The sequence below is a fragment of the Acomys minous genome, assembly GCF_964271855.1.
Source record: "Acomys minous genome assembly, chromosome: 15".
In the NCBI taxonomy this organism is placed as follows: Eukaryota; Metazoa; Chordata; class Mammalia; order Rodentia; family Muridae; genus Acomys; species Acomys minous.
Window position 1 is genome coordinate 65,755,205 of NC_140497.1, and position 21,395 is coordinate 65,776,599.

The window sequence follows — 21,395 nt, forward strand, 5'->3', positions numbered from 1 at the left end:
TAGCTAGAGATAAACACCTAGAACACTCATTTTCCTCTTTAAAACCCAGCAGGTTTCTATTAGAATTACTGTTCAAAGATCACTTCTGGAAAAAAATTCTGTACTTTATTTAATGTGTCAACGTGTTTACTTCTCGAGAGGTCATCAATCTGGTTAGCTCTCCTGCATTAAATTCCTATAGAAGCAAACTGAAATCCAACACAAGCAGAAAACTGAGCCAAAGACATTCCCAATTAGAAAGTGCCAACCAATTGCTAAGGATTTTCCACTCCAGTTAAATATATTCTCTTTGCCTTTCTTCCGTGTTTAACCTATAAAAATAAAATTCTCCAGCCCCTATCTCTGCATTCTTGGGGTAGTGAGAGCTGCCTGATTCATGAACACGCACTCCTCAAATACATTATTTGAAGCATCTTTTTTCTAATGTTTTTCTTTAAACAGATAGAATAGCTGCAGCCACCATTTGATAAGTATAATAAAGAAAGGAAAGGGATTTTTTTTTAGAAGTTGAAGAGGAAGAAGGAAAAGAAAAACCTCTCTGAATAGCCTAAATCCCTCAATAGTAATGCTCATGTAATATTAAGCAAAATGCTGGAAACCATTGTAGGTATCTTTGCTGAGACAATAAAGGTCTACAGTTAAACTGTCATTAGAATTACTGATATCTGAAGCTGCGGTCATGGTGAAAAAGTGTGATATCCTCATTTTGAGCACCTCTAAAGTATGTTTTTTAATTTGTGATTTTATTTAATAAGTGGAGTATCTTATGCTAATGGACTACTATAAAAAATAGAAGTAAGAAAAATTTCCATGATGGTATATATTCACCATAGAAAAGTTATTTAAATTATTCAGAAGCGACAAGACTGTTTTACTTCTGAAACTTAATTTTTGTGTCAATTACTATCTTACCATAAATTTTCACTTGGAAATTATACCATCACATAAAAAAATGCAGTTTAGAAAGAAATGATCTGAGTCAATAGGTTAAACTCTTTTATCACTAAGAATACAAACCTAAGTGATGTTACTGTTGAAATATTTTTTCAGACAATATATTCCAGTAACAGTTTTCCCACTCCATAGATTCTCCCCATCTGCCCAGCACTGTGTACTCTCTCTATAAAACAAAGCATGAAACAATCAACCAAAAAAATAACAAATACATAGAGGCCACAAATACAGATAAATAAGCATATTCATGTGACATTGAAAACAGCACATGTGTCACTCAGAGAAAGGAGAACAGGCTGTCCAGAAGAGACTTGATACCCTAAGATCATATAAAGGGGGAGGAGGTCCCCCTCAGTCACAGACATAGGGGAGGGGAATAGGGTGAAAGCGGGAGGGAGGGAGGAAGGAATGGGAGGATACAAGGGATGGGATAACAATTGAGCTGTAATATGAATAAATTAATTAAAAATAAAAAAAGAAAACAGCACACGTAGACTATGAATATATCATAGGAATCTGAGGTTTACATTAAGTATTAATGATAAATTAAGTATTGAATATTATCAATCAGAAGCTTACATCTATAAAGAAGGGTATTCTTGTATTGTGTCACACTTGTTATAATTAGTTCATATGTCATGCTTTTATGTGTCTGCTGTTAATAAATGCATACTGAGTCCCACACTCTGGGGTGGATTATCAGTCACTTTTGTCCTTTGAAGATGCTAACTCTTGGGGAGAATCAGGGCATGTGTTTAAAAACTCAAAAGGAGCATATCTTGGCTTTGGGCTCACGTGTTCTTAGAGTTTAATTTCTGATATGTCCAGTATTAGAGAATAGACAATTGAAGTGGAAGTTTGCTCTGTGCAGCCCATGAATTGCATCAAACAGGAACTGTAGTAGTTTATTTGAACTCCTTGTGACACATAAAGTATTCAGAGGCTATCAGAGTTTGATGAGCTTATAGAAATCATTTCAAAAATTAATAGCTCTGAAAATATTTAGAAATGTGTATGACTTGACTTGATGCTTAAAGAAGGAAGATGGTCTATCCATAAACCAAGAGCAGGTACAGAGAGTCTACAGGAAATGGGCTTCCTTTTGAGGACAAAACTGACCAAGAGATGATTGGTGGGTAGCTGAGTTTGGCATAAGGAACTGAGGTTTTAATTGTGAACAATCATTGAGAAGACAAGAGGAATAGGATAGAAGCATAAGAAAGTCCGTAGACTTTCTCCACCATGGTGGCTAATGGTAACTTTCTTTGCTGCTCTATACTTTGACTAGCATCACGTGGGTCTCTGTGACATTTTATTACTGGTGTTGTCTCTTTGTTTTGTTATTGTTGTCATTAATAATAGTCTGCTTTAAAATTAATTTATTTGGATTTAATGTTTATGGGGAAAGTTCCTCTATACTTTTCTTTGCAAGAAGGATTTGTGTGTGAGGCCTTATTTCCATAAAAACACCTCTAAACTGGTTAGAATATGCATACTACTTATAACATGAACCTAGAAAGTAGTAAGGCCTAGTTTTCTGTTCCTCAGTGTGTCTACACCTTCTTCAGAAGAGAAAATGGTTCCCTGTTCCCAAGGCTCTAAACTGTTTCCCTGACAACCTACTTCTCACTTTCCAAGACCCCTCCCAATGCCACACTATCAAGTCCCTTGGAGGTCTCAGAAGTACCACTGTGTGTGCCAGCATTTTCTAACAGGACACATTCCTTTGGTCTGTAGCCAATAGGATTAAATGGTCATAACATTTACTGAAATGTTATCTGTGACTCAGAAAAGTCTTCCACTTCAGAGCCACTGACTCTTTGCTAAATATCATGGGGACCTTCTGGCTAGATGGAATAAACTTTGAAAACACCCTCATAGAGCTTAAGAATTTGCCCTGGAGGTGATGCAAAATCAGATATGGTATTCTGTAGCCGGTGGTTTATTACATAAAGGAATGTCATTGGAATGCCTTCTGAAAGAATGAAGCTTTGTAGATAGATCAATTCCTAGGGCTGACAACAAGATGCAGAATAGAAAGGGCGAGGCAGCAGGAGAGAAAGGATACTGTGAGACAGGATGGGTACAGGGAAAATTTTGGTGCAATGGAAAGGAAAAGGAGGCTCTCACCCCTAAATGGTACTTAACTACATAGTTTAAAGGTTGTAAACATGAGGTTAATATGATTTTCAGTCACGGCCTCATCCTTTTCTCCAAACATTTTTAGGAACTCTCGAAACCTTTGTTTTCAGTAAATATCCTACCTTCTAGTTTCTAGACATTGCTACCTTAAAGAAGGCCCCACTCATGTTTCTAAGCATCATCAGTGCTTAGCCCCACATGAAATCTGAATTAGAAATGTCTTTTAATATGTGTTTTAAAGAATTCCACTTACCTATTCTAAGTTGTATATTTTTTCTGAGTGTCCACCACACATGCTTAAATTTTTTTTTAGTTGAAAAATATTTATTTGCACATAATGGTATGCATAATAAGATAAACAATGGCATTAAATAAATAAAGACACATTCACATTCACAATCACTCCAGTGTATGTCTAAGAATGGTAAAGTTGAATCTGAGGTAGGTATATTTCCAACTTTGTAAGGAACCACCACGCTAATTTCCATAGTACACATGCTTAAATTTTAAGGAAATTTTATTTAATAAATGTGGACTCTCTGTAAGACAATACCATACCCACACTGTAGGTGTGTTTTGCTTTCTTTCTGAATACCCTCTTTCTTCCTGTTATAATTTAAGCTTTATTTTATATTAAAGTGTCTTTATTAGTCCTCAACTCTGCTACATACTGGCTTGCCCTCATATTCTGTTCTGTCTCAAAGCTACAAGTCTATATTTATGGCCTGAGCCAAGGCCGTTGAAAATTAGACTCCTTGGCCTGCTGTGGGAAACAGAGTGGAGTTGGGCCTCTTTTTAAGCATCTCTTCAGTAGACAAGAGTCAGGGAAATATAGAGTAGAGAAGGGTTAAAGTACCAGGAATAAAGCAAGACTACAGGACAGATGTATACGATGTAAACACATAAAAGACACGTAAGAGAGATTGAAAATAGAAAACATTGCTCCTACTTTGCCATTCAGCCTGTCACTGATGATCGCCTTCCAAAGCAATGTTGATGGGACATTAGTGAACCAATGAGGTCTGACAATTGATAGAGGAACGGATGTATTACAATGCAAAGAAGACACATGCTTGTAAGTGAGTATATATCATGTGTGTCTTTCTGGATCGGGGTTACCTCACACAGGATTATCTTTTCTGGTTCCATCCATTTGCTGCTAATTTCATGATGTCCTTGTTTTTAATAGCTGAGAAGTATTCCACTGTATAAATGTACCATGGTTTCTTTATTCATTTTTTTTGGATGATTGGCAACTAGGTTGTTTCTAGATTCTGGATATTACAAATAAAGCTGCTATGAATATAGGTGAGCAAGTGTCTTTATGGTTTTGGGTCTATGCCCAGGAGTGGTATAGCTGGGTCTTGAGGTAGAACTATTCCTCATTTTCTTAGCTTTTTAGCCACTTAGTACAGGATAAACATAAATTCACAGGTACTAAAGAAGGTAAGTAACAAGGAGGACCCAAGGGAAGATGCTTAAACCTCACTCAGAAGGTGTAATCGAATAGATAGATGATGCAGTTGCAGAGAAGGAACAAGGTGTAAGAGGGATCCAGGAGAGAAATGAGGGTGAAGATCAGACATGGGTAGATCAGGGCAAGAGGATAAAGACTTGCATCTGTGTGAAAAGCTAGAGAGACCTTTGACCACGGAACATTCAGCAATTACATTCATGTTACATTCATAGAGTTTCGGTTGTTTGTATTTGACAACTTTGAAGAGAGTATTTTCACATCTGCTGAGTATTTCTGGGTCTTTGAGTCAGTTTATTTGATTACCTAGTACGTTTCTATGCCAGTATGATGGGGTTTTAATTACCATTGCTCTGTTGTATAGCTTGAAATCAAGGCTGACGATACCTCTAGAAGTTCTTTTATTGTTTTTGCTACTTCTTTTTCCATATGAAGTTGAAAATTGTTTGTTCAAGATTTATAAAGAATTGTGTTGGTATTTTGGTGAAGATTGCGTTGAGTCTGTAGATTGCTTTAGGGAAGAGATAGCCATGCTCAGTGTGCATGGTGTCTGAGTAGAATGTTTGCATTTTAAATGGGAAGTGGTCAAGATTTACAAAAATAGTTAGCTCTCACATGAGAAACTGCCGCATGCACTTTGGGAGTGTTGTTGTGCTCCATGTCAGAATGCTGAGTCACAGGTACTGTGTCTGTCATCGTAGCTCTTGCTTGTTGTAAATCAACTTAATGGTGCTATTCTTCTCAATGAAGTACATTAGCTGCACTGCTGAGAGTGAGAAAAAAGTCTCTTTTCTGGGATCAAACAAGTTCAGCCTCCAAATTCCCAGTGGGACCAGTACTGCTATCAAAAGATAGGACCATCCCACAGAGGATTTAAATAACTCAAAATGAAATTCCTATACCTCTAGGCATCTTAGAGATCAGCTGGCCAGCAGGATCTTCAATTATATATAATTTTTTTTGTAATGCAGGGTTGAGGTTTAAGTCTTCAAGATTGGAAACCACTGATGAGGTCATAAGACTCATTCAATGTAACCAATATTCTTAAAACAATTATCTTTTTTTTTCTACAGTGCAGAAGGATTATGCAAGGATAAGAACAGAAGAAGAAAAACTATATGTCTACTGCTGTAATTCAGGGACAGATATATTTAGGCTAGTCTAGAGGTAGAGAGATGAGAGATGCATAAGAAAAAAATTGGATGAGAAGCCTGCTCCAGAGTAATTCAGATCATATATTGATGCAGATAGCTGTTAGAATAGCCATATTAGAATTGGCTCCAGTATATATATATATATATATATATATATATATATATATATATATATATATATATATATATATTAGTTAGTATAAACAACTTTAAAGGCAACATAGGGTAGAAGAAACTTCTGAGTTTGTCTTGGGACGTGTTAACCATAAAGTTTCTCATCACCATCTGAATGGAAATGCCCTGCACATTACGAGACTTAAGTTTTATGGACACTCTGTTGGGAGACGCATCTGAAGGTCTACTTATCATTCTCTTCCATGTAGGTTCATAGAATTGAGTGGGTTAATGGATGGAAGGACTGTTCCACAGTATGGAAACTGTCTACAATTAATATTTTGTATCATGCAAAGGTTTTAGAAATAAGAAATCAGTAAAAGGGAGTAGAAAAAAAGAACTGTAATGAAACAAGAACAACCAGAGAAGGCATTAACTATATGCTCATACATGAGTAAGTAAGCAACTCAGGTAATACTGGGACAGATCCAATGGAGAGAAGATTAAGAATGTTCCATTGGTCTGGCAATCTTGGGGGAGGGGGAGGTAACTTTGATTACAAAGAAGGTAACTCTAAAGGTGGAGCAACCAAGGAGTAACAGGGTAAGGGATTGTTAGAGAAAAGGAAAATAGATGGTCTGCCTGCTAGCTATAGATGCTGCTTTTAGAGAAGTTTATTGTAAAAGGAAGATTCAGTGATGTGTTAGTAAGTGGCAATTGTTAGGTAATTAAGAGAAAATACGCTACCAGGTGGAGGTAGGTAAAATTGAAATGAAAAAATTACAAACATGTATTTGGGGCTGAAGAGTTTGGTTCCGGTTGAGGGTGATGTGGTGGGTGAGAACTGTGAATGGTTTATCCTTGAATTCATGAGAGAGGAAAGAGTTCATGGAAAGTTTACAGAGCCAGGTCAGCTAGCAGATGGGGAGATGACATGACAGATGGGGCATTTGTGATCTTTTCACTTGGCTGCAAATCTTCTTTTCTCTCCTCAGAGAAATATGAACGTAGATATTAGCAGAAAGTGAGACTCATAATGGAGGCTGTGGATTTCCACCTAAGGCATCAGTGTCTACTACTTCATACAAGTGTACACTCTCCAAAATCAATAAAATCTTCCTTCCTTTGACTCTGTCATTTTGCACTCCATCTATCAATCTCTTATATGCTTTATTTTTCTTTCTGCATCCAGAATATGGTGTTCTAATCTGGCAAAGTGCTCTCCTCGTTCTCACTTCTCATGCTTCCGTCCCATGTGCTGGTAAGAAACAAATACTAGCATAACCCAAGTGTCTCCTTCATGTGTAATTACATCCCTGTCACTAAACACTGGGAACACTAATTGCCTAAGGTTACATACATTTATTTTAAATTCCAGATGCAAACTATAACTGCTAACACAATATATAGGAGAAATCCAAATATTCAGGGTTCTAAGAAAACTTTTTTTGAAATGTGCAGAATGAGTGATTGCTCAGTGTTTGCTCATAAATGGGACATCTCTGGCATCCCCTTCCAGACCAGGAGAACATCATAAAAAGGGAAATATTATTCGAGTTCCTGAGTGAGGTGGAGTCCTGTGAAATGTTGTCTCTGGGTATAAAATATCTTATGAAATAATTAGCAGACAAGAGCTATGGCTGTCAGCATAAGACCTGCTTGTGCATGTTTTGAGAGGGGCATGAAGGAGTTGAAGATAATAAAAGTGAGGGTAATGGAATGAATATATTCATAATACATTGCATAAACATAGAAAAATGTCAAAAAAAACCCAAACGAGAAGATTTGCTTTTTTACCTTTTCAGTGTATCACTTTTCCCTTATGTAACGCACTAATGTTTTCTATTCTTTTTTGTTTGTTTGTTTGAGATAACGTTGTGACATCACACCCCACTAAGACTCAGTCATGCACTTACCTACAAAATGAGACATTTTGTGAAAATGGAGAAAGTGTCTTACTTTTAAATTTTTTTCCACACGTGCAACTGTTACTTTCTAGTCTTTGTAAGCATCTCCTTTACTTTTTATCTGCTGCAACCTGCACCTGTGTCTTCCTGTTTCTATGTTTTAAGATCATTTCCATTGTTTTGAGCGTAATTTTGAATAGGTTAATTTTTCATTTTGCTGCATAAAATACCGTGACAAAAGCAACCTAAGGGGGAAAGCAAATAGTGGAATATGGTTCAAGAACACAGTCTATCATGGTAGAAGGTAATCAGGCAGGAGCTTGAAGCAGCTCCTCTTACCATATCCACAATCAGAAGGAAGATCTGTGAATATATGATCTTTCCAGCTCCCATTCTTCAAGTATATAGTTTAGGATCTCAGCTAGAGAGTGATGTCATCAACATTGGAACAGTCTTCCTCCCCCTCCCCCATTATCAAACTCAGAAAACCTCCTCATAGTGATGCCCACAGGCCTACCTCCCAACCGGCTTGAGATTCTGTTAAGTTGACAATGCTAACCATCACAAGCATTATTTCTTGTGTTTAAATTCACATCTCATCTAGGAAGAAGATTTTGATATAGTTGCTCCTTTAAAACGCTTCAGAGGTATAGCCAAACAAAACAAATGCCCTATCAGCAGCACATGTCAAAATTTCAAAATGTATCATCATTAGGCTATACATAGTGCTTTCACAAATTATCGACTCCCTGAATTTTCTCCAATTCCCTTGTAATAGCTCAACTATTCTTGCTCATAAAAGACCACTTAGGGTATCAAGTCTCTTCTTGGTAAACTGCTGTCCTTCCTCCTAGTGCCACCAGGTCTCCCCGTCCAGGGGACATGGTCAAAGGTGAGGCACCAGAGTTCATGTGAAAGTCATATCCCACTCTCCACTCTACTGTGGAGAGTGTTCTGTCCATTGGCTAGATCTGGGTAGGGGTTTAAGGTTTACCGCCTGTATTGTCCTTGGCTGGTGCCTTAGTTTGAGCGGGACCCCTGGGCCCAAATCTGCCTATCATAATGTTCTACTTGTAGGCTTCTAGGACCCTCTGGATCCTTCTACTTTGCCATTCTCCCATGCTTCTCTCATCTAGAGTCCCACTAGAGTGTCTTCCCCTCTGTCTCAGTTTCCTGGTAAGTGAAGGCTTTTGTGGGACATGCCCCTTGGGCTAATATGCAGATATAAGTGAGTATATACCATTTGAGTCTTTCTGCTTCTGGGTTAACTCACTCATTATGATCATTTCTAGCTCAATCCATTTATCCACAAATTTTGGGAATTCCTTGTTTTTAATAGCTGAATAGTATTCCATAGTGTAATCCCCCTCAGGAACAGTCATAGGGGAGGGGAATAAGGGGAAAATGGGAGGGAGGGAAAAATGGGAGGATACAAGGGATGGGATAACCATTGAGATGTAACAAGAATAAATTAATAAAGGAGAAAAAAAAAGAAAGATTAAAAAGAAAAAGACCACTTAGGTTACTTCAACAATGAAACTAGGGTAGCCATTCTGTGTTTGTCCCATGATTTCTGTCTATAGCAGTGAAACAGAAGAATCTACAGAGTTGGACACATCCACTCTCCTGCACCAGATTTGCAAAATAGTCTATGACATTAAAAGCATGGTCATATTTTAAAGCTAAAAGTTTTATATCTTTAATTTTTATAGTACATCAGGGATGATTATGCTTCATTTAAGTGTTTTTATTGTGGCAACATAATATCACTAGTTTCTAAATTATATTTTAGATATGTGTATATTTTTTTGGAAACTAGATTTAAGACAAATGAGAGCAAACATATTTTTCATATAAGTCCAATAGGATGTAATGCCCCACGGAACTTAGGTGGCTTGCATAAGATGTGATATGTAGACTCAAGATAGTGGGCAGCTATGTTGTTATTAATCCTCTCCAAGTCCTAAAACCAAGAGAGCGAGGAAGAAAAAGTAGATAATAATATATGTTTGCCCAAAGGATCTTATTGGAAGGTGCTAAGATTATTTTGACTCTTATTGTACTTAGATTACCCCCAAGTGAAGATAGAACCCCCCAGCAACGCATCTAGGTGTCCTGATAAAAGCCACTGGGGGCAACAGTAATACTAAAGTAATGAGAAGACATGTGAAATAGTTGATAGCCTTGATCCATTTAGTAGAATAATTGTGCATTTCTGCACTGTTCATGTGGTCCAGATACAAATTATGCTTGAATTGAGATGTAGATCTCCTTTTAATTAGTTCTTAAATCAGTTTCTTGATTTAATGTCCCTGAGGGATTGGAGAGGTTGAAACATTTTTTAATGCAAATAGCTGTGTAAAAAAAATGTCTATTTTGCTTGGATCTCCTGCTGGGTGGGGTCTTTTAGAAGACCTCTGTGGTTCTGGTTCCTTCTCTTCAACTGCTTCTGGTGTCTACTCTATTTATCCTTCTGAATGAGAATTAAGTGCTCTCCGAGACACACAACGAACTCCAGGGTGGAGCACAGGGAGTTTATGGAAGAGTTGGGGAATAGAGGGACCTGTAGGTGTCAGAAGCTCCTTGGGACCAACAGAACCAACAAATCTGGGCAGAGGAGGGGAGTGCTGCAGAGACTGGAGCACCAACCAAGGACAACGCATGGTGAGGACCTAGACTCTCTGCTCAGATGTAGTACATAGGCAGCATTGTTTCCTTGTGCATCCCACAATATGGGATTAGGGACTACTTCTGACATGGACTCTGGCCCCCACGTGTTCATCACTTCCCACTGGCAAAGTGCCCTTGCCAGGCCACAGAGGAAGAGGATGCAGACAGTCCAGATGAGACTTGGTAGGCTGAGGTCAGATGTTAGGGGAGAGGACTAGGGGAGGAAGGGAGAGGGGATGAGGGAGGAAGGTTGGCATCTGGAGGCAACGAGGGAGAGGGCTTGTAAAGTGGGATGTAAAGTGAGCAAATTAAAAAAAAATCTTAAAAGAGTCTATTTTGTGGTTCTAACCTATCCTTATGGGTTATTCTATTTTATCATAAAAGGGCAATATAGGAAAGCACAGGTGAGCTTGAATCTAGCTGCAGTTAAGGTTTCCTAGGATTAAATTTATTGTTCTGATCCCAGTAGCTATTATCATTATGAACCTAAATGTAGTAGAGATGTGAAGGGTGACATTTCTCAGTCTCTTCTATTCTTTCTTTGAAGTAGCATCTTTACCCATCACAGAGCCTTTGTTTTTACTAGATTTAACTTTTTAGGTCACAGATACCTTTCCTTGCCCTTCCATCATGTACACTTTAAGCTGTCACTTTATTGAAACATTTAGTAGTTTCTAACAGCTATTCACACCTCTGTAACTGCACTCTTATATTTGTTTGCCTTCATATTTCACTGATGCTCCTGCCTTCTATTTGGTCCTTTTCCTTTGTTGTTTGTTTGTTTATTGAAAAGGTATTTACTTGCAGCTCCTGCAATCTTGGTTCTAAAGTCTGGCTGAAAACTCCTCTTAAGAAGATGAGATAAGAGAGATACTGATTTTCATTCAGAATTTTAGACTCATTATGATAGGAAAGATGTTTTCTTCAGGTTTGCCAAATACAAATAGCGAAATCACTATGATTGTAACATTTACATAATTCCTGATTGTTTCATGCTTCTTTTATGCTGTGTGTAGTTTATCTTATTTATGTGTAATAATGTAAATGCATATTTACAAAAAGAAGTATAATAAAAAATTGAAAAAAGATAAGACATTGTTAGCAGGCATGAATATTTCTTGTTTGTATTTCTACAAATCTCTTACTGCAAGATTAAACTCTTTTACTTGGCTTACGTTGTTCGACTTGATGTGATCATATCTACAAGACTCTGAATCTGAGCAGGAGCTGAAAATACAGTAGTGTGATTTTGCATAGCCTTATTGTTTCTCTCCTTTACTATGAAAGTGATCACATCACTGATATTGTACTTTAATAGTAGCCTATAGAATTAAAGTGAAACATGCGTCCCTATAGACTAAAAAAAGAACTGGCTTCCAGGATCCTCTGGATCCTTCTATTTCCTCATTCTTCCATGCTACTCTCACCTAAAGTCTCAATAGAATGTCCTCTCCACTGACCCACTTTTCTGGTAAGTAAAGTTTTTCATGGGACGTATCCCTTGGACTAGTGTCTCTATATCAGTGAGTATATACTACAAGAACTTTATGACAGGCAGATCTGGGTCCTGGGGTCCTCCTCAAACTAAGGCCCCAGCCAAGGGGAATATAGGCAGTAAACTTCAAACCCCTACCCAGACCTAGCCGATGAACAGGATATTCTCCACTGTTGAGTAGAGAGTGAGATCCGACTCTTACACAAACTCTGGTGCCCCTTTCTGACCAGGTCCCCTGGATGGGGAGGCCTGGTGGCACTAAGAGGAAGGATAACAAGTTACCAAGAAGAGACTCGATACTCTAAGAGCATATATAGGGGGAGGAGGTCCCCCTCAATCACAGACATAGGGGAGGGGAGAAGGGGGAAGCGGGAGGGAGGGAGGGAGGAATAGGAGGATACAAGGGAAGGGCTAACAATTGAGATGTAATATGAATAAATTAATAAAAAAAGAAAGAACTGGCAAAAACCAGGCTATACAATAAGCGAACATGGAGTTAGATGAAGCTGTGCTCTTGTTATCCACTAGGGATGCTTGTCACAATATCAGCTATGAAAATCTGACTAATATAAAATAGGCAACTAGGCATGTTGTAATTCTCAAACAACACCCCCCCTACTCACACCCTAAGACTAAATATATTTAGTATATATTTAATGATGAAAAACAAAGACAAAAAATTCTTATTATAGCTCAGGAAAATTTAGTTCTAGATGATGTAGCTAAGAGAAATATATTAAAATCATCTTATCTAGTAATTTGAAAGACATATCATTTGTGTAATGAAATTTTGGCTATGAATAATCAGGTTTAGACATAAAATATTTTAAGAAGTTTAGTTGGTAAACTGAATTATGAGTTCAGAATTTTTTTCTGTTTTAGGAAAGTATAAAAAGGGCAACTATAGTTTTTTAAATGTCTTATACTTACATGTCAGAAAATATAATAGATTATAATATCTAAACAGAAAACATAAACTGTAAAGTGTTTTGAAAGAAAAAGTCTTGAAAGACACATTCTTAGGTCAAATCTAAATTATGGGCACAGTCATTAGAATAGATTCTAAAAGAAATAGTACTAATTCTAAAACAAAGCCGACCATCCCCTGTCAACAATCCTGAGCAGATGCTGCATCGCGTCTATTTCTTATATGGCTTCTGGCAAGTCTCTTTACTTGAGTAGAATCAGCCAGAAAAAAATGGTACTGAACAGCAGCATGAATGTCAGACATAATAAGAGAGCAGGTGAGCTAAGGAGAAAAATAACTTATCTTAATAAATCATTTTATAAAGTTTTTAACTAACTAGCATTAAATCTGTGAAAAAAATAACCCAATATTTTCATCAGTTTTGTATTTTTCAAATGATTTTATTCTATATTTAAAGACATATGGTTGTTCAATATGTAAAATGGCTCCTAGACCCCAGTTTTCTATTAGAAGGAAAGGCTAGGAGCATTATTTTTATATGCTGCCAATGAAACTTGTTAAAAAGAAAGTCTTTTCTGAAGGTAAGTGTATTGGTCGGCTGCTGCTGCTGTCTTAACGAGTTCCCATGATTGCACAGGAAAGCAGCCCCACCCTGCTCCCCCTGACTCTTACAATCTTGCTGATCCCACATCTTTAATGACCACCGAGCCTTGGGTTCAGGAGTGGCATTGTAGACGTGCCAACTTGGGTGGGCCTCCATAACTCTGCCTTTTGATTGGTTGTGCTTTTCTGTAATAACCTACACCTGTTGTGAACACAAGTTTCCTCCATAAGGAGAGAGAAAGCTACTCTTATGTGCAGACATAAGGGCAAATATTTTGAATGCAGTTAAAGACCGTACTGGTTTTGTAAAGTTGCAGTTGTACATTCTCCAAGTTTTGTGGCTTCACTAGCCTGAGTAGTTGGATAGGTTTCCAACCAAGACATAATTTCATTCTCGTTGGTCCGGTCTTGAGGTCTGTCAGAGAGCTGTTTACCACCAGTGCCACTTTTGGGTTATTGCATTGAGCTTGTTGTGGTTCACAGACATCATAACTGGGAAGGACTTTTGGACAATCAATATCCTATAATGTTTTGGGAGTTTCCTGGATAACCTTGACCAACAACTCACAAGAGGGATTTCTCCTGCTTAGTGTTGAGGTTTTGTTAGATAGTCTATAGTCTATAGAGCTTGTGGGGAACATTGCCATCCTAGATGAGAAAATTATATTTAAACTATACAAGTGTATTTATGTATCATCTTATGTTTATTATAAAATTTTTATGTTGATAGAAAATTAATAGCATGATTCCTTCTCACATCTTAAGAATCTTTATTGTTGTTTTACACTCCTCCATCCTTCTTTATTTAACTCTCTGTCACTACTTTGAGCCTTCTCTATTGCCTACCCTTGACTTCTTGACAATGGCCCTTCCTTATTTTCCTAGGTTCCTGTAGTTGCTCCAAGATATGTACTCACATCTGAATATTTGGCTCTAGGAGACCTCATGAAAGAATATCCAACATTTGTCTTTCTAGGTCTGGATTATCTCACTCAGTATAATCCTTTCTAGATTCATCTGTTTACCTGTAAAGTTCATAACTTTGTTTTCCTTTATGACAAAATAATATTGCATAGTGCAAATGTACTACATTCTCATTAACAATTCACCAGGTGAGGGACATTTAGGTTGTTTCCATTTCTTGGTTGTTGTAAATAGTGCATCAGTGAACATGGCCGAGCAAGTAGCTGTAGGACAGAATGCCAAGTCCTTTTCACATATGCCAAGGAATAATTTTACAGGAGTATATGGTAGATATGTTTCTAGCCTTTTGGGGATTCTCCACATTGATTTACAAAGTGTCTGAACCAGTTTGCAATCCTCCCCACATACCCCTGGCATTAATTGAAGGCTCCCTTTTCCCAACATTGTCTCCAGCACTTTGTGTCAGTTTTATTTATCTTTGCTATTCTGACTGGGGTAGTATAAAAATATCAAAAGTTGTTATTTTGCGTCCTTTTGAGTTTTTAAGGTCTTTAATGTTTATTTTATGTGTATGGATGTTTCACCTCCATGCATATCTATCCACTAGAGGCCAGAAGAAGGTATCAGACCCTCCTGGGATTGGCATTACAGACAGTTGTGAGCCATTATGTTGATGCTGTAGACAAAACTCAGCATTATGGAAGGGTAATCAGTGCCTTTAACTACTGATGCATCTCTTCAGTAATCCTTTCTCATTTTTAATGTTGGTATTTAGAGCTATTAATCTCCCTCATAGGACTGTTTTCAGTATGCTCCATAGAGTCTGTTATGTCGTGTTTTCATTTTTATTTCTTTATTTCATTTTTATTTCTTAATATCTTCTTTAACCAATGCATAATTCATTGTTTAATCTCCATGTGTTTGTATACTTACTAGAAATTTGTTTTCTATTAATTTTATTTTATTACATTATGGTCTGAGACTATACACAGGATTATATCAATATTTCTGACTTTTAAATATTTGTTTTGTGTTCAAGATGTAGTCTATGCTATAGAAACTTTCATGTGCTACTGAGTAGAATCCATAGATTTGGTGTTTAGTTAGAACACTCTTTCTATACTTGCTATGTCCATTTGTTGCATGGTGCCATTTAATTTTGATATTTATTTATTTCTTGATGATCTGTATATTCGGTGTGGTAAAGTATTGAAATTACATACTATTAATGGCTAGTTATTAACCTGTGTCATTAAGTCCATGTCCAATTTTGGAATTGTTTTTGTGTTTTCTGTGGTGCTTTGTGGTTTAGTAATTATGACTTTGTATTTCATTACTCTCGTCTGCCTGAAATATTGTTTCATGTATTTTGTTTGTTTTGTTGAATATAATTTTTAATTTTTAAATTTGTTTTTAAAGTTTATTCAATACACATCCCAATCACAGCCCCTTCCCTCATCTCCTCCTGGTCCCACACCCATGTCCCTCCTCTAGTCATCTGAGAGGGGGAGCCTTCCTCAGCCACCAAGTCTTATCTGGACTGTCAGCATCCTCTTTGTCTGTGGCTTGGTAGGCACCCAGTAGGGAGAGGTGATCAAAGAGCAAGCAACAGATTTTAAGGCAGAGAGAGCCCCTGATCCCCTTTCTAGGTGACCCATATGGGGGCTGAGTTGTGATAGGCTACACGACAGTGGTGCACACCTGTAATTGGAGTACTCTGGAAGGCAGATGCAGATAAATCCCTGTGAGTTCGAGACCAGTCTCGTTTAAAAATTTAGTCCAGGACAGGCAAGGCTGCACAGAGAAACCCTATCTCAAAATGCCAAAGTAAACTAACTAACCAACCAACCAACACCAAATATATATATATATATATATATATATATATATATATATATATTTAATTAAAAATGTTTCTTTCTTTAATCATAGAAAATATTTTCTTTCTTTCACTATGGTATATATGGTATATAGTTTTGGTGAGCCTTCATGGCCTCTTAGGACTTGGAATCCACTCTCCAAGATCTTTCAGTTTTAAAGGTTTACATTAAGAGACCATTTCATTTTGAGATGAGCTTTTCTTTATACGTGACTTTTGTTTTTCTCTCTCTCAATTTACACTCTTTATTCTGTATACTCTGTATTTTAACTATGATATACTTTGAAATTTTCTCTTCTGATGTTGTCTATTTGGTATTTTATGTGCTTCTTTTATATTTATACGTATGCCTTTCCTAAGATTGGAGGTGTTTTTTTTTTTTATGCTCTTGTTGAAATTGTGGTCAATTCCACTGACTTGATATTCTTCTCCTTCATCTTTTCCTCTAATTAGAAGATTTGAGCTTTTCATAGTGTTCCACATTTCTTGTATGTTACTTTATTGTTTTCTTAATGTGTTTTTCAGATTTTTCTAGATCTTCTACTTTGTCTCCAAGACTTGATTTTTTATCTGAATAATTTATTCTATCTTTAAAGCTTTCCTTTGAGATTTCTACTTGGGTTGTTGGATTTTTTTTTCATTCCACTGTTATATCAGATTAACTCTTCTTCAATTCTGCCTCTTAATTGAATTCCTTTTCTAAACTGTAGATCATTTTCAACAATTCCATCAGCCTCTTGTTTGTGTTTTTAAAGGTATCTTTTAAGCATGCATTCTCTTTAAGTTCGCTGAGCTGCTTCCTCGTGTATTCTTTAAATCCTTAAAGAAGTTTATAGTTATTAATTTAAATTATATGTCCTGATGTTAGTCTTGGTAATTCTCATTGGCAAACATTGCTACAGGATTTTTTTTTTTTTGACGGGGTCGGGGAGCAGAATCCCTTGATATTTTGTTGTTTGTATTTTTGCAGTGATAATATGGATATTCCGACTTATTTTATTAGTTCTCTGCTTGTTGTGAACAGGAACAAGTTGGGCCATGAAGCTGAGCCAGCAGGTTAGATATGACTTAGGTGAAATGAAGTCGAGAGAACGCAAGCGCCTGGGCTGGTGTTCAGGATGTGGGTCCAGATGCATACCAGGAGTTGTTGGATGATATCTGGGTGTTGGTGAGTGCATAAAAATGACTCACCTGTTTAGATTCTGAAGAAGGATGTTCAGGAGTTGGCTGGGTGGAGAGACTGGATCAGACCTGTGTGTTGGGACAGGCTGGGTGTGGCATGGAGCTGAGAGCTTGATTGTGGCACAGAAAAGGGGCACCGGATTGAGCGTCTGGTAGGGATTTGGAATTTAGAGTGAGTGCATGGAGAGGAGAAGAAGAAGGATTTACATGGGTAGGTTCTGGAGAAGTACCTGAGATCTTAAAATATCAGTGATGCTTAGTGTTAGACATTCTGCGTTTTAATGATATATTTATAGCCATAGATGGGAGAACTTATGCTTTAGAGATTGTAATGAATGATGGATTTACAGAATAATACAATTTGGAGTAAGGCACATAGAATATTTTCTTTGGGGTATAATTTTGTGGAAAGAATACTTGTGCCTGGGGCAATAACTCGTTAATAGGCTATATCCACGTATTAACGACACCTAATTTTCCCAAACTCTACCCAATTTGAACTTGACATTAGACTCATTTTAAATACAAGAAAAAGTGGCCATGATAGTTAGCCAAACAAAATGATAAATGGAAATGAACAAAATAGCTTAGTTTCTTGATTTGTCTTTTATTATATGAAAAGAATCTTTACTAACATACAAGTTACTTTATTAATATTGGTCCCATAACTTACTTTCCTGAGCAGAGGCCCAGTGATTCCATCTGTTTATTCAACCTGGACAAAAATCTAAGCTTTTGAAAATAAGTTCTTAGATTTATAGGTCCTCTATTTATGAAAGACAAAATTACTTTCTAGCAGCCAACTACGTTTGTTTTCATTGGGAAATTATTCACAAATTTAGTTTTTCCATTAGAAGGTGTGAGTCAGGTGGTTATTTCCTTTGGACTGTGCACAGCAAAAGCTAAACCTGGAAGATATTGTTTTCATGCTGTCTACTAGGAAATTTTATAATGGCTAAATTAATAGGCATCTACTAGGCTCAAGTTTTTGCATGTGCCAAAAATTATCAAGCTGTATACAATGAATATATACAGACTATATATATACATATCATATATCATATATGTATATATATATATATGCCCAATAAAGCTATTTTAAAAATAGCATACATTCATTACTGACGTAGAATCATGGCCAAGGATACAAAGCAGTGCCTGGAAGAGGAGATAAGTGATTTATTAGAAATTTCATTTGTGAAAAGAAATTCCTAAATATGTTGTGGAGGATACTTTAGATTTTTCAAGTGCTATTATCCCATCCTCCTGAAAATGTTTAAGATCTGAGCTGTCATCCCCTCACTTGTATCTTCCCGTTCCCCCCTCCCTCCCTCTTTCACCCTATTCCCCTCCCTTAGGTCTGTGACAGAAGGTGACCTCCTCCCCCACCATAAGATCACAGCCTATCAGGTCTGATCCTGGTAGCCTGCTTACCCTTCCTCTGAGTGCCACCAGGACTGTAGGGTGTCTTTCATCTGGATATGAATTAGATATCAGGAATAAGATGTGCCCGTGGAAGATCTAGGATATGATCCTGAAGGAGAAAGTTTCTTGTGGGCCTGTCCTATGGAGCAAAGTTTGCAAATGCACATCGGACAGCTGGTGTGGATCCTCCTGCTTCTTCATTGTCCTCTCTCAGTTGCTAAGGAACCATGACTATGGTGTATGCTTGAAGAAACATAGGGATTCCCAGACTGCAGAGTTCACTGTCGGTTCTGCTGCCTCTTGTGCTAAATGGGGATAGTGATAATGGAAACTGAAGAAGGGTTTTCTCTTTCTTAAATACCTCTCATGGTTACCGCAGCAGTGACAGTCTCCATGGTGATGAAACAACCACAGTAGAAGTATGAGAAATCAATTTAATAATAAGCGTGGAGAGTGATCTTGTATGTGGTAAAGGACTTCAGTTTAAGCAAATATGCAAGACTACATTCATCTCAATACAGGAACATACAAGCTGTCAGAAAATTGCTTTGAGAATTAAATTAATATTTGGACCTATAGTGTATTATATATTGTTTACTTCTATGACTAGAATATTTCATTATTTGGAAGTTTATTACATGGTTACATGAGTACATTGTATTTTAGAGAAATTCGTATTTACTTTTAATTTACATATATTTATATTGATTATTACAGATAAGCTAATATTTTCTTTACAGCACTGTTTACTATGGTTGTTTTATCAGGTAATATTTTGAAGATTCATGTATGAAGGACTGCCCAATCCAATTTTACAGGTGATTAAACTGAGGTTGAAAGTTTAAATGGATCCATTTATTTACTGTCAAATTGAGAGCTAGAAGCTCTAACCAGAGAGCATAGCTCAATATCCTTTATAGTGCCCCACACTACTAGAGACAAGGAGAAAATTAAAGAGTGAAAAAATGAAACAGGAAATGATATTATAGAATGTAATAGTAATTCAAGGATGCGTGCTGGGATCATCCACATAATTATACCACATGAGCCTCTTCTCTCTCTCTCTCTCTCTCTCTCTCTCTCTCTCTCTCTCTCTCTCCCCTCATATGTGTGTGTGTGTGTGTGTGTGTGTGTGTGTGTGTGTGTGTGTGTGTTTTGCTTGTGTATATAATGATATGTATCCAGAACAACTGAATTTGAACTTTCAAACCTTGACATGCCAAGGAGCCATAGTTAAAGGTGAATGTGAGAATTTGAGACATGTAGAAAGAAACTCTGGTAAAGTTCAGTCTGAGATGTTCTGTTTGAACCCTACTCTTAGACTTTTTTTTTTTTAAAAAAATCATTGCACCTAATAAAAGTAAATAAAATATTTTCTTTGGCTTTCAGAGATGCTTAATAGCTGACAAAGTTTGCTGTTCTTTCAAAGGACCCGAGTTAGCTTTCCACCTGTTCACAGACTGCTCAGAACCACCTGGAACTCCAGCTTCAGGGCAGCTGATACCTTCTTCTCCCCTCCACAGGCACCTGCACTCATATGCAGGTATCCTCACACATACACATAATTAAAAGAAATCGTGAAAAAAAAAATTATTGTATTGCTTGGCTCTCTCAAAGCGTTCCCACTTTTTTGTTTCCTGTGGAAAGTCATGTAGACTCATGTAGCTGCCTTTGAAATTAACATTGGCATTAAAGCAACAATTCCTATCAGAAACGAGGTTTTTTGTCATCTATATTTTCTGGTCATGCATCGCTTTGGATGTGTGAGCAGTGTCTAATTAGGTTCTTCTGAGCATCCTACAATGCGCAGAGTGGCTTCCCATAACAAACACTCTCTGGACCACAGTGTCAAGGCTGCTGATGGTGAGGTACCTAACCCTAACCCTTATGATACTAGTGCTTGTGCTCAAGGATGCCTCTAACTTAGGCAATATAAGTGAAAGAGAGACATACTGATGTGTGAAGTAACCCTCAAAACACACTCACGTTTAGTTAACAGTAATAAAAGTCAATGTTTTGGCCACTGCAAGACATATTTAAGAGCAGGAATGGCCTTTCATCGCCATTCCATGGTCTTTAGAATAGTAAGCACAGAAAAACGATTTGCTTGCCTCTCATTGTAGCATGAAGATATAGGAAGCACGGAGAGCACCTTTAGTGAAATAGCTATGGCACTATTGAATTAATTAATCTAGATGTAAAATAATTCATGAAACGATGATCAGAGCCATAGTTTTCATACTCATCAGGCTCAAAAAAAATCCCCTGACATTATCAAGCTAAAAGTTCATAAAATAAATTTATTTTCATTATTTACACATCAGGTAGCATATTCTAGATATGCAGGTTCTACTACCTCTACTTTTTCCTATTCCTGTGTAGATGAGAATACGTGGAGAACGGTTTGGGGGAAAGCTGCTTTTGAACACACTGTCCTTCTACTAGGGTTCCCAGCTCCTCTGGGAGCAGGAAGGCAGATAAGCCTGGTAAAATTTTGACAGATGGTGGATACATCATCCTTTAATTTGAATTCACTTACAATTT

The 21,395-nt window shown here is 37.2% G+C and overlaps 1 long non-coding RNA gene across 1 annotated transcript; it reads left to right on the forward strand.

Annotated features, from left to right (window-relative positions):
* The first annotated feature begins 650 nt into the window (after window positions 1-650).
* LOC311584041 lies at window positions 651-20,366 on the forward strand. The gene is made up of 4 exons (XR_014774766.1): window positions 651-721; window positions 4,058-4,171; window positions 19,619-19,669; window positions 20,241-20,366. It is a non-coding gene; the product is annotated as an uncharacterized lncRNA (long non-coding RNA).
* Window positions 20,367-21,395: the final 1,029 nt, after the last annotated feature.